General features: G+C 47.5%; 1 long non-coding RNA gene across 1 annotated transcript; it reads left to right on the plus strand.

Moving 5' to 3' along the window:
- The first annotated feature begins 1,167 nt into the window (after window positions 1–1,167).
- LOC121834065 lies at window positions 1,168–7,512 on the plus strand. Its single transcript, XR_006077040.1, has 3 exons — window positions 1,168–1,246; window positions 7,197–7,337; window positions 7,414–7,512. It is a non-coding gene; the product is annotated as an uncharacterized LOC121834065 (long non-coding RNA).
- The last annotated feature ends 5,521 nt before the right edge of the window (window positions 7,513–13,033 follow it).

Consider the following 13,033-nt stretch of genomic DNA (forward strand, 5'->3'; position numbering starts at 1 on the left):
GTTGAGCTGCAACGGGGCTCGTGCCCCCCCCTGGTGAAATCCGGGAAGGCAGAGCCGCCCCCCCCCCCCCCCCCGGGCCCGGGCCATGATCCTTACCGAGACGCTGTTTACGTGCCATGTAATGAGCTTCTAGTAGCGGCATGTAAACAAAATAACGCGCACGTTGCCTTTATTGACAAAATACTTGGGAAATGTAATTCCAGCGTGTTCTCGTTAGCTTCAATCTCCAGTTCTGGCAAAAAAATAACGCGCAACACCCCCCCCCCCCCCCTTCCCCCTGCGCGCTTGCGCAATCGGCGCGCCGGGGTGTCGGCTGCTCGAGCGAGCGCATCGGTTCGCGGCGCGTACTTTCGTTTCAGGCAGCGGGCGCTTTGGCGTTTGCCTGTTGTTTCTTAATCAATTTCGTTTGCCAGTATGCCGAAAACACGTCACCATGCCTATTGCTCGGCACGGTGGTGCTCCAATTCTGGTGCCAAGGGCTCTTTCAAGTTGTTTCGGTTCCCTAAGGACGAAAGGTAATTATTGGGGCTGCTTCCTTCTTTTAGACCCTTACACAGTTTCAGATTCCCTAAACTTTAGGAGAGTTATAGAATGCATTAACGTTAAATTGATTAGCGCTATCGAAGGGGATCAATGGTCCGGTGTGTTAGCGCACTGCAATTTGAATCACGTATAAGGAAAGCATACGCTGCAGGACCCAGGGATACTGGGGTCAGTCCCCGCTCCTGCCCGTGTCGATCTGAATGAGCAACACACCAGCGTGATGTCGTGTATCAACTGCGTCGTGTTGCACTGATTTCTCATTTGCAGTGTCGCTCTTTTGGTTTTGATGAGCGGTATGAGAGAATGAACAGCGTCCCAATTTTTTACATCACAGTACCCTCTGTCTATGCATATATCGGTTTTCACCTTGCAATTGTACTCTTGCACGCGCATTTTTTTTCCCTTTCAGTGCTGTCGTTTTGCGTGATTTGTTTTAGAGATGGCTGGGCGTTTTTATGTACCAATATGTGCGTCTTTAATGCCATACCTTCACACTTTTCCAGATGCGACAAATGGCTGGCATACACAAACCGGGAGGACTTGGCGGGGCTGTCAAGGGAGCAGCTGAACAAGAGCCACCGGCTCTGCTCAGAGCACTTCACCGATGAAGCCTACGCTGACCCCCAAAAAACAAAACTCTTGCGAGAAGCGCTTCCGTCCGTAAAGGTGACCGACGAGAGGTTCCGTTTCTTGGCGAGTGAAGGTAATTCTATCATTCTGGGTACTGTCGTTAACTCAGAATAACATTCTGTGCTAATGTAGTTACTTATTTACACCCCGTTTAGAGACTGTAATTTTTCCAATAATGATGATAGGCTTTTTCTTAAATGGGCTGTGCCACACTATTGGATGGGGTCCCATAATTTTACAGGAGAATAGCTTTAATGTGTGGAACTCTATGCATGTCTTGTTATTTGCCAACCCCATAACGATTTGCGGTAAATATCCGGCTATACATTATGTGGCTTGTTTTGACTTTGGGCCAGTGGCATATCCATGGGGGAGGCTTATAGGGCGGTAGACCCCCCCCCCTACACACACATATACACACCCTAAATCCAGTCTACCCTATGATATACACATGCAGTTTGACCCCCTTTCCCACCCACCCCCCTCTGCACCCGAATTCATGGACATCCCAGCACAGATTCCCTAAACAGCCCCTCCCCCTTGGCCCAAAAAAAGAAAAAAGAAATGCTGGCTATGTTATTGCTTTGAGTTGAGGTAGTGAACTTTCATATTGTTTTCATATTGTTACGGTGAAAATGGGGTTTATTTACAGGAGATTGAGATGGTAGAAAATAGAGGTGACAGCATCCGTTGCCAGCAAAGCAAAACTACCGATCCTCTTCTTCTCTCCTCCAAATCACTGCCCGACCACCTCTTCTTTATCCTCGTAATACTACCCCCCCAGGTAGAAAACGACGCCTCGTCGTTGAGTTGAAGGTGGTCGTGGTGTCACTGAGTAAAAAATGGTTTGAGGCATAGGATGTGGACGGTTTGACGTTGTTTGTTGCGGCTGGTGTCGTTTGGGTGGATTGCTTCAATCACGTAGGTGACGTCGCTTAGTTTGCGGTGAATGCGGTAAGGCCCAGTGTAACGAGGGAGGAGTTTTTCGGCTAGTCCGACACGGCGTTGCGGAGTCCAGAGCAAAACAAGGTCGTCGGGTGAGAATGTAACGACTCTGTGACTGTGATCGTAACGTGCACACTGTCGTTCTTGAGAATCAAGGGTATGAATTCTCGCTAACTGCCGGGCTTCTTCGGCGTGACTGACTGCATCTGTTGTGTAGGCGGTAAGTGAAGCATCAGGTTGTAGAGGAAGGAGAGTATCGAGCATTAACCGGGGTTCACGGCCGAAGAGAAGGTAAAAAGGTGTGAAGCCGGTTGTATCGTGACGGGAAGAGTTATAAGCGAAGGTTATGAAAGGCAGTGCTGTGTCCCAGTTGGTGTGGTTTGAAGAGACGTACATGGATAACATGTCGGTGAGTGTCCGGTTAAATCGTTCAGTTAATCCATTTGTTTGAGGGTGATAGGCGGTGGTCACCTTGTGAAGTATAGAACAGGACTGTAATACTTCTTCCACGACTCGTGACAGAAAGCCGCGTCCTCGATCGGTGAGAAGCTCACTAGGCGCTCCGTGCTTTAAGATAACTTCTTGTAAAAGAAACTGAGCAATGTCGACTGCAGTGCTAGTGGGAAGTGCTCCCGTTACTGCGTATCGAGTTGTATGGTTGACTGCCACTGCTATCCACCGGTTTCTCGCCGATGACAAAGGGAAAGGACCGAGTAGGTCCACGCCCAGGCGTTGAAATGGGGTTTCAGGCGGGTGTAGTGGTTGCAGGAGTCCGGGTGGTCGGGAAGGCGGCTTTTTCCGGCGCTGGCAGAGGTTGCAGGAAGAAACGTATCGTTTGACAGATCGATAGAGGTCGGGCCAGTAAAACCGTTGTTTTACTTTTTCATAGGTCCGGACGACTCCTAGATGGCCAGAGGATGGGGCGTCGTGTAATTGTTGAAGGATGCTTGTCTGCAGTTGTTTTGGGATGACGAGGAGCCAGGGTAGTCCGTCAGGTCTAAAGTTTTGTCTGTAAAGAACTTGATTATGGAGACAATAGAGGCCGCAAGAAGAAAGATTTGTGCCAGCCGTCATGCCGTTAATGATGCCTTGGAGGACTGGATCAAGACGCTGTTCATGTGCGAGATTGAGGAGGTCAGAGATGGGGAGCACCGGAAGGTCGAATGCATCAGAGTTGATATCTGGCGGGGGTCTACAGGATGGCGGGATAGGCAGTCGGCATCTTGGTGTAATTTGCCGGATTTGTATACTATAGTACAATCGTATTCTTGCAGGCGGAGTGCCCATCGTCCGAGGCGACCGATTGGATCTTTTAAAGAAGCGAGCCAGCACAATGCATGGTGATCGGTGACGATGCAAAAAGGGCGACCGAAGATATATGGACGAAATTTGGCGATTGACCATACGACGGCTAGGCATTCTCTTTCTGAAATTGTGTAGTTCCGTTCCGCTGGAGAAAGCAGTCTGCTGGCATAGGCAATGACTTGCTGCTGGTTGTGTTGATATTGCGCGAGGACGGCTCCAATGCCATGGCCACTGGCATCCGCACGAATTTCTGTAAATGTTGAGTCGTCAAAATGGCCGAGGATCGGGCGTGATGTAAGTGCTGCCTTCAAGTATGCAAAAGATGTCTGCTGTTCTTTGTGCCAGATAAAAGACTGATTTTTCTTGAGAAGCATAGTGAGAGGTTGAGCGATCTGGGCAAACTGTCCAATGAAGCGTCGAAAATAAGAACAGAGGCCCAAAAAGCTTCGGACGTCTTTCGGTGATTGAGGTAGCGGGAAATTGTGAACAGCGTTTATTTTTTCGGGGTCGGGTTGAATTCCATTTTTATCGACAAGGTGTCCCAAAATTTTAACTTGTCGGTGGCCAAACTGACATTTGGATGAATTGAGCTGTAATCCAGCGTCTCGAAAGATCTGCAGCACTTGCGCCAAGCGTTCGAGGTGAGATGAAAAGGAGTCCGAAAAAATAATAACATCGTCCAGGTAGCACAAGCAGATGGTCCATTTTAAGCCTTTCAACAGACGGTCCATCATCCTTTCGAACGTGGCAGGCGCGTTACACAATCCGAAGGGCATTACTTTAAATTCAAAAAGGCCATCGGGAGTGATGAAAGCAGTTTTCTCCCGATCGACTTCATATACGTTGATCTGCCAGTAGCCGGCTCGAAGGTCGATGGACGAGAAGTACTCAGCTCCATGTAAGCAGTCGAGGGTGTCATCTATTCGTGGCAGGGGATAAACGTCCTTTTTAGTTATTTTGTTCAATCGGCGGTAGTCCACGCAAAAGCGCCAAGACCCGTCTTTCTTTTTAATGAGGACAACTGGAGCTGACCAAGGGCTTGAGGACTGTTGAATAATATCTTTAGACAGCATGTTGTCTACTTCTTGCTGAATAATACGGCGTTCGCTCGCAGAGACACGGTAAGGACGCTGATGAATGAGGACTTCCAGACCGGTATCGATGCGATGGGTAACGGCAGCAGTTCGGCCAAGAGGACGATGCTCAAGGTCGAAAATGTCGTGAAATTTGGAAAGTAGAGTGTGGAGTTGTTGCTTTTGGTCTGGGTGCAACTTGGCGTCTATCATGTTTGTGAATTTTAAAGAGAAAGGGTACTGCAACTGCTGCGAAGTAGTAGCTTGAGGGTCGTTCTGTGAAACAACTGAAATAACACATTGGTCAGTTGGGAAGGTCGTAGCTACGGTCGTATCCTTAGCTAAGGTTTGAGTAGACGTACCAATATTGGTTATCCAAAGATGGGCCGTGCAATTGCATATGGTGGTGACTGAGTGGGGTAGGGCGAGTTGTTTCGATAACAAGATGTTCATATTCGGTGCAATTACGTAATCACCACTTTCTGCAGGTAGGTTAGTCGTCACGTCTAAAGAGACAGTGGCAAGTGGTGGAATTCTCAAAGTTTCGGCACAGCATAATTTATATTCCATAGGTTTAGAAAGTTCACATGTGTCACAGCCGCCGAGTTCTATTTTTCCTTTTTCACAGTCAATAAGGGCTGCGTGTGAAGAAAGAAAATCCCAGCCTAGGATGATTTGGTGGGGACAGGTCGTCAGTACCGTGAAAAGAATAAATGCCGTGTCGCTATCGAACGTAATGCGTGCACCGCACATACCGAGGGACAAGATAATTCGACCGTCTGCGCTCCGTAGAGTTTTTGTGTCGGGTGGGGTCATCACTTTTTTTAATAGTCGTCGGAAATCTTCCCTCATTATGAAAATAGCGGCGCCTGTGTCCACAAGTGCATGCGTCGGTATACCGTCAATATAAATGAGCATTCGGTTACGAGCGGTGCCAAAAGTACTGTGAAGAGGATTTTCGGGCAATCCGCGCAATGCAGCCTCACCTCCTGAGGCTGCATGGCTTAGTTTTCCGAGCGCCTTGAAGTGAAGGGCGGCGACGGAGTGCGACGGGGAACAGGCGACAGGGATTGGCGGCGGTGTGGAGACGGCGATCGATGATTATGCGACGGAGCATGGAGTGTGTCGTCTTGAAAATCGCGGCGACTGGAAAAAGAAAACTGACCATTGTACGGGCGACGGCTTATAGCTGAAAATGGACGTTGTTGTGCGCTCCAATTATTGCGGCAGTAGCGAGCGACATGGCCTGCCCTGCTGCAGTTGAAGCAGATAGGACGGTTGTCAGGCGTGCGCCACTCAGCAGGGTCTCGACGGCGGCGTGGTATAAACCCCGGTGTAGCAGCTGGTGAACCGAAGCTGCAGCAGTCGGCCGCACGGGCGTGTGCCTCCGGTGGGGTAAGGCACCATCGATGCTGAGAAGAGTCATACAGCCTGTCCAACTCTTTCCTTACGACGCTTTGCACGACGGAGATAGATACAACGTTCGTTGACAAGTCGGAAGAAGGGGCAACGGTCTCCGACGGCATCATGGCTTCAAGTTCGCGGCGAACAATTTTTGTTATTTTGGTTGACGTCGTATCAGTATCCTCGCATGATGATGTCGAAGGGGTGTTAGGTAGTCTCTCGAACTTGTGTGCGATTCGACGACTTTTTGCCGCCTCAAACCGACGGCATTCCTTGAGCACATCTTCTACAGTCGTACAGTCCTTGATGATCAGGAGCTGAAAAGCATCATCCGCAATTCCCTTGAGGATATTGGCAATCCGGTCAAGCTGGGGCATTTCAGGATTAGCTTTACGGCAGAGGGCGAGGACGTCCTGGATATACGTAACATAGGACTCCGTGGATGTTTGCACCCTTGATGCCAGTTTTCTCTTTGCAGTGAGCTTGCGTCCGGTTGGATGACCAAAGAGGTCTTCCAATTTAGATTTGCACATATCCCACGATGTAAGTTCTTCGTGGGTCCGGAACCACGCGAGAGCCGTATCCTTCAAGTAGAATGGTATATTCGCAAGCATGATTGTGTTGTCCCAACGGTTGTGGGCGCTCACTCTCTTGTAGAGATCTAACCATTCTTCTACCTCTTGCTCACCCGTGCCGGTGAAAGGCCCAGGGTCCCGAGGCTTGGCGAGGACCAAAGGTTGCATCGCTACAGGGGGTGGAATTGACCCAGAAGCTCCGCCTTCGGGTGGGGTGCCGGACGCACTGGCCATACTGGGCGGAGGTGGGAGACGTCGGTTTCGCAGGTCCAGGTCGACAACCACTGTTACCCCGCACCTCCACCAAAAGGTGTTACGGTGAAAATGGGGTTTATTTGCAGGAGATTGAGATGGTAGAAAATAGAGGTGACAGCATCCGTTGCCAGCAAAGCAAAACTACCGATCCTCTTCTTCTTCTCTCCTCCAAATCACTGCCCGACCACCTCTTCTTTATCCTCGTAATAATATTATCTTTTGCAACTTATTGCGTGTAAAAAACAATTAAGACCAAAAAATGTAATGCATATTTTATATAGGTCAAATATCAAGAAATAATTCCAGGTAGCATTTACTGACAGTACAAAAATTGTTACATTGCCCAGGCCCTCAAGTTAATGATCAAAAATTTTCTTTTTCTAATCAGCTGCTTCAAACTTGAGCGTTGCTTTTGTTTATTTTATCTACCCATTACTAATATCACACTGCTCTTTGTTTACTTCAGAGGCCTTGCAAGTAGACGACAATGACTCTGGGGACCTTGGAGGATGTGCTCAAGAGGCAGGATCTGCTAGCCCCACCGACCTTGACACTGATGCCCCTTCGGAGGTTATGAGAGGTGCAGAGGGTCAAAACCTGCCTCAAGGTATGCACATAGTGCATTTTATTGCATTAATTATCAGCGTAATGAAACGGTTTTGAAGCCCTCCGTTTTTTAACAGGCACCGGTGACACCCCTGCCCTTTCCAGTACACCTACAACCAGCTTCCCACAAGGTGGAGAGCAGACCACTGGTTCTCCTTCAACGCCTCAGCCTGGACCCTCTGGTATGTCATGTTTTTTATATAGTAACATTTGCCTAGCACAAGTGGTTATCTCTGAAGAAATAGAAACTCCACGCCCTTGCTGTGTGCTTGAGTGCTTGGACCACACGTCAGTTCCTTCTTATTTCTCTGTCTTAGTTTTGTATGGATTAATGTAATGCAATGCTATGGTGACAGATATCGAACTTGCTTTTTTTTCGGTTACGTTTTTGAGAGAAGCAGTATGCGCCAGTGGACAATCATGTTTGAATTATCTGTTAAATTTTTCATAAGCCCAATTAACGTTTTTTTTTTATTTTAACTACTTACAAATTTGCCCGGACCAGAATCTTAGTTGAAATTAACTGGAAGTTTGATTGAAGAAAATTTGCATTATGGTGATTGCACTGTATGTAAATGATTTTTAGTAAATATTCTGATCTACTTGCCATTGTTCTTATTTGATGGAATATCTCTAGTATTTGTTACCACATGTATGGTATAAACGTGTGGTGTGCATTAATCTATGCAGGTTCTTGCCCTCTTCGTCGCGGGAGGAAAAGAAAGCTCTTCACACCGCAGACAGCGACAATTGTTTCAAAATGGAAGGGTGACGCCCAAAAGTACCGGAAGGTATTGTCGAGGACCCGAAAGCCCACCAAAAAGGCTGCACTGCAGACGTTGCGGTCAATTGTGAGCGCTGAGTTCTACACGCTTTTGGAGGGTCAGGTTCTGCTCCAGGGTCGCAAGAAGAAGGGAAGGAGGTGGCCACAGGAACTGAGGGAATTTGCCTCGAGCATGTATTTTCATGGTCCCAAGGCATATCGGTTTCTGTCCAAAGTGCTGGCTTTGCCGACTCCGAGGTCCCTTCGAAGGTGATTGTCTGAGGTGCCAATGACACCTGGAATTATTTCTGGAGTGTTTGATGTCCTCAAAGACACTGTTAAAGATTGGCCATTAGAAGATCGGGCATGCATTATTATGTTTGATGAGATGTCTCTGCGACCAAATTTGCGGTATGACAAAGGAAATGATGTGGTCATTGGTTTCTCAGACGACTGCTTAGAGAGGACAACGGAGGTGGCAAACACAGCCTTTGTTGCCCTCCTTTCTGGAATCTCAAAGCCCTGGGTGCAGCCCTTGGCGTTCGCAGTGGCAAAAACGACGCTGCGAGCTGAAAAGATGAGGGAATTGCTGCAGACCTTAATCAGACAGCTGAGTGAGATTCAGCTGTATGTGAAAGCGGTAGTGTGTGATCAGGGCTCAAGTAATGTCAAATTATCAGAGCAATTGGAAGTGACTCAGGAAGAGCCATTTTTTGAAGTTGATGGGCACAAGGTGTATTTCTTCTTTGACACTCCGCACTTAATAAAGTGCACGAGAAATAACCTGCGTGCCCCTCACAAGCTTTTCATTGGCAAAGAAGCACATCCTGAAATTGTAGATTGGCAATACGTTCGTGATTTATATGAATCCTCTAATCCCCTCAGACAGAGGTTGGCAAGGAAATTGACAGATGACCACATTTATAAGAGGCCCTTCAACAGCATGAAGGTAAGGTTTGCCACACAGGTCCTTGAGCGACACTGTGTCACTGGCAATGCTATTCATGATTTCGATTGGGGCACTGCCTGGGACTGCCAAATCTGCAGCAGACTTCATAGAAAGAATGGATAAACTGTTTGACTGCCTCAACAGCAACAGCTCCACTGTTGTGAATGGCAAAATGAACTACGCTACAAGTGCCAATTCTGAGCACTTGGAATTTTCGCAAGAGGCAGTCAAATGGATTGCAAGCTGGAGATTTGACAGCCCCAGACAGCCGCACACGATTCGTGGATGGCTTGTCACCATTAGGGCTGTCCTCATGCTGTGGGAGGACCTCTCCCAAAATTTTAACTTCATTTGGCTCCTGACACGCCACCCGCAGCAAGACCCTCTTGAGAATCTTTTCGGGTCTTTGAGAATGAAGCATGGCTCCAATGAACATCCTAATGTGCTGCAGTTCATTGCTGCACTGAAGCACGTTTCTGTTGGGAAACTGTTCACTCTGACGTCTCGCGGGAACTGCGAAGTGCATGACTCGTACATGCTAGCACGCCTGTCGCAGGGTGACCCTGCGCAGGCACTAGACATTCAGGAAGTAGTTGTTCCAACTGGTGAGATGTCGGGTGAAGACCTCCCAGACATCATGGAGGAGAACGTGCTGTACTGCTTTGCAGGGAACCTCGTGCAGCGATTCCTCAAGAGCCGCCCTACAGACTGTGCCTGTGGGCGACTTTTGAAGGAACGGGGTGGTGCGTTCACAGGGTCCCATCAGACTTTAGCCATGCTTCAAGCTCATGGAAAGCCAGGGGGGCTCTTTGCTGACCTGACCCCTTCCTCTGCAGGGTTTTTTGAGGCCGTCAGGGAGATGGAAAAATGTTTTCTAGAACATGTCGGAATTGTAGCACACATGCGGGGTGTAGGCAGTGTGCTTCAAGAAAAACTGGAGTGTAGCCTACCTACAAACTTGTTTTGCTCAGAAGGCCGCCGCAAAGAATTGCTGATTCTGTTCTGCCAAACCCGTCTAATCTGGCACATTAGGGATGTAAACAAAGTACTGAGAAAACCACGCGACAGAAAATCCAGCATGAGGAGAAAGATGGGAAAGCTCCAGAATTAGGATCCACAGCAACTCTCTGCATGCCAGCGGTCGCGGATTGAATGTGGGGTTTTAAATCAAGCACTGGGCTATTCACAGGCCGTAATGGAGGGGAGCTAAACAACCTATGCTCCGAATCTGCGCCAAAATATTGTTTTTATTTTTTTTATTTTTAAATTCGGCGCGACCGTGCTGGTCGAATCACTTTCGTGTAGATTTTATTCATTTAATTGTTGTGTCTTGAAGTGACTTTTTTTCTGTATAAAGAGTGCCTAATAAAAAGAGAATTTGCAAAAAAAGTTTGAACTTGTGCTACAAAGGTCGCCCAGCTTAAGCCGCGAAACATCGGCGGTTGGGCGCACTTTGCATTCATTTACACAATTTAATTAATTATTTGAAGTGGCTATCACCGCGCATGCACTGTTACTGCTGTTACCGAGCCGTAAAGTCAAATGCAAGCGTTGCGGAAGCGTCGGAGATTTGCAAAAAAGAGGTAAGCACACGAGGAAAGAGTAAGTAAACAGGCGTGCTAATTAATGTTGCATAAAAAAAACACACACAAAGAAAAAAAACGGAAACGATGGACGAAGAAGGGGGCGAACACAAAACGTCTCAATTATTGAGACGTTTTGTGTTCATTCCCTTCGTCCGTTGTCTCCGTTTTCTTTTTCATTTAGTTTTTCAAAAAAGGGTGAGAGAGAGGAGAAAGAAAAAAAAGAGAGAAGGGACAACGCTCTTCACACCCTCTCCCCTAGCATAACGGTTGCCATGACAACGGCGCCCGTATGTTTGATATTTTATTCGTTTTGGAGAAACCCAACGCCCGTAAGGGGAGATTCGGCGCTGCAGTCTGCAATTGGAGTCCCAATGGGAGGTATAGGAAGAGTCCGCCGGTTGCCAATACTGATTGCGCGTTGTCAGTGGTCTTTTGTTCTTGCTGCAGTGCATGGAGATTCGGGGCAGGCATACGCGGCATCGCTTCTTACAGCGCACTAGCGGTGCCGTTGCGAAGTATTCGAAGCAGAGATCAAGCTTCTTCTTGCACCTCGCACGAACTAGACATTTTTGAGGTCAAACAAAGCAACACGCTAGCCATGTATCTGTGGAGGGTATACACGGTCCGTTTGCGAAGAAAATGGGTGGTTTCCATTTTTGGCGTCTTTTGGGACTCTGAAGCTTTTTACGATTGATCGCGCGATCGGTGTCTGCAGTGACGAGAAATCGCCACGAAGTGCTTTATGCGACCGCACTTTGGCTTAGCAGAATAAGTGCTTTGAGGATGCGTTTGTGTACTTTTGTGGTCATCTCTGCGTTTGATAGCGTTAGCAGCGTTATGCTGCTTTTTTTCAGTTGCACATTGTGGCTGTCAATGGCCATTCTTTCACATTTAGGAATTAGAGGGATGGAATGGTGAAGTTCAGCCATTTCGAGGAGTAGGAAGGAATGGAATTGTCAGAAACTCTAATTTCCCAAAATGGAATTGGAATGTAATGGGAATGTCCATTTCACAACACAGAAGGATATATTGGTACTATTTTTTTTAAAGGGACACTAAACCATTTTTTGCGATGGTCTGTTTATGGTCATAACTCAATCGATGGGCCCTAAACATCCCCAGAAAATCGGTCCCACATGAATTTAGCATTTGCATTTTTGCATGGAGGTAGGAAGCTTCTGGAAAAGACATGACGCTGTGGAGAGACACGCCCCTAACGATGATCAAAGCCAAGAAACGCTATTGGACGAAAAAGAGAGCTGACTTGGTGCCCAGAGCTGCTCTGGTCACCCTTAGGAGGGGTGACCAAAGCAGCTCTTGGCACGAAGTCAGCTCTTCTTTTTCTTCAATAGCGTCTCTTGGTTTAGTTTTGGTTTTGTTCTTGGTGTTGTTCAGTATAAATGTTTCGTGTCTCAGAAGTCAATCGGGGTTTATGTTCAAGAAAATAGTACACAGGATTCCGCAATCTATAGGTATTATCCTATGTCTCAATTACTTGGAAAACGTTCTCGCACCATTAAGAGAAGGAAACAAGATAAGATGTTCCGAAGCACAAAGGAGCCTCGCTGACAGTTCATTGGGGCTTTCTTCCGGGTCAACTTAAAGCACAAATCTAGGCAAATAAATTCTTTACGTGAAATATGTTTTTTTTTTGTTTGTTTTTTTATTAATCGAAGACAGCTTCAATTTTGTGATTTTCAGTTCACTCCTATTTCGATAAAACTGAATGGGGAGTTATTTTCTGGGTTTATCGCTATTTACCGAAAGCCCGGACCTCTAAGTATGACTCATGTGAGCCTGCAATAACAGGTGTCCGTCAGTCAGCACGTGCGCAGCTGGGACCCCAATTACGAAGCCTATAGCGCCTCACGTTATCTTACAATGTGACGGGAAGGAGCTTAATTGATAACGCCTTAACTTATAGCGGGCGTATGACGTCACAACTTTGTACAGCTGCCAATAGATAGCGTAGAGTGTGCGACAGGACTCCCCACGTGATTATTTGTCACAAGGGGCTCCTCACAGCGAACCCCTTTCGAAAGACTGCCCTCTATTGGCAGCTGTGGAATTCCTGCACAATGGCGAACTAAAACCGAACGTCACGGCGGTTTGGTGGGATTAGAAGGCAAAAACACACCAAGAGAAAACGTGATCAGCACAGTGACGTTCCGCTTTCGACGTAGTTTGACTGGATTATCTGCTGCTAGCGTTGGCTGCGCTCCTAACGTTCCCTATTTTGTGGAAATACTTGGACGTTCCTCTATGTCTGTTGTTCGGCCATTGTGCAGTTGTTCCGGCCTTCTAATAATCGGCACCTGACTTTCGAAAGGGGTGTGTCCAAGAGCACTAAGAACTCGAGGCGCTAAACACGCCCTCGGAAGAAGTAAAAGCAATGACAG

This window comes from Ixodes scapularis, unplaced genomic scaffold (genome assembly GCF_016920785.2).
Source record: "Ixodes scapularis isolate PalLabHiFi unplaced genomic scaffold, ASM1692078v2 ptg000324l_1___fragment_1__unscaffolded, whole genome shotgun sequence".
Lineage (NCBI taxonomy): Eukaryota > Metazoa > Arthropoda > Arachnida > Ixodida > Ixodidae > Ixodes > Ixodes scapularis.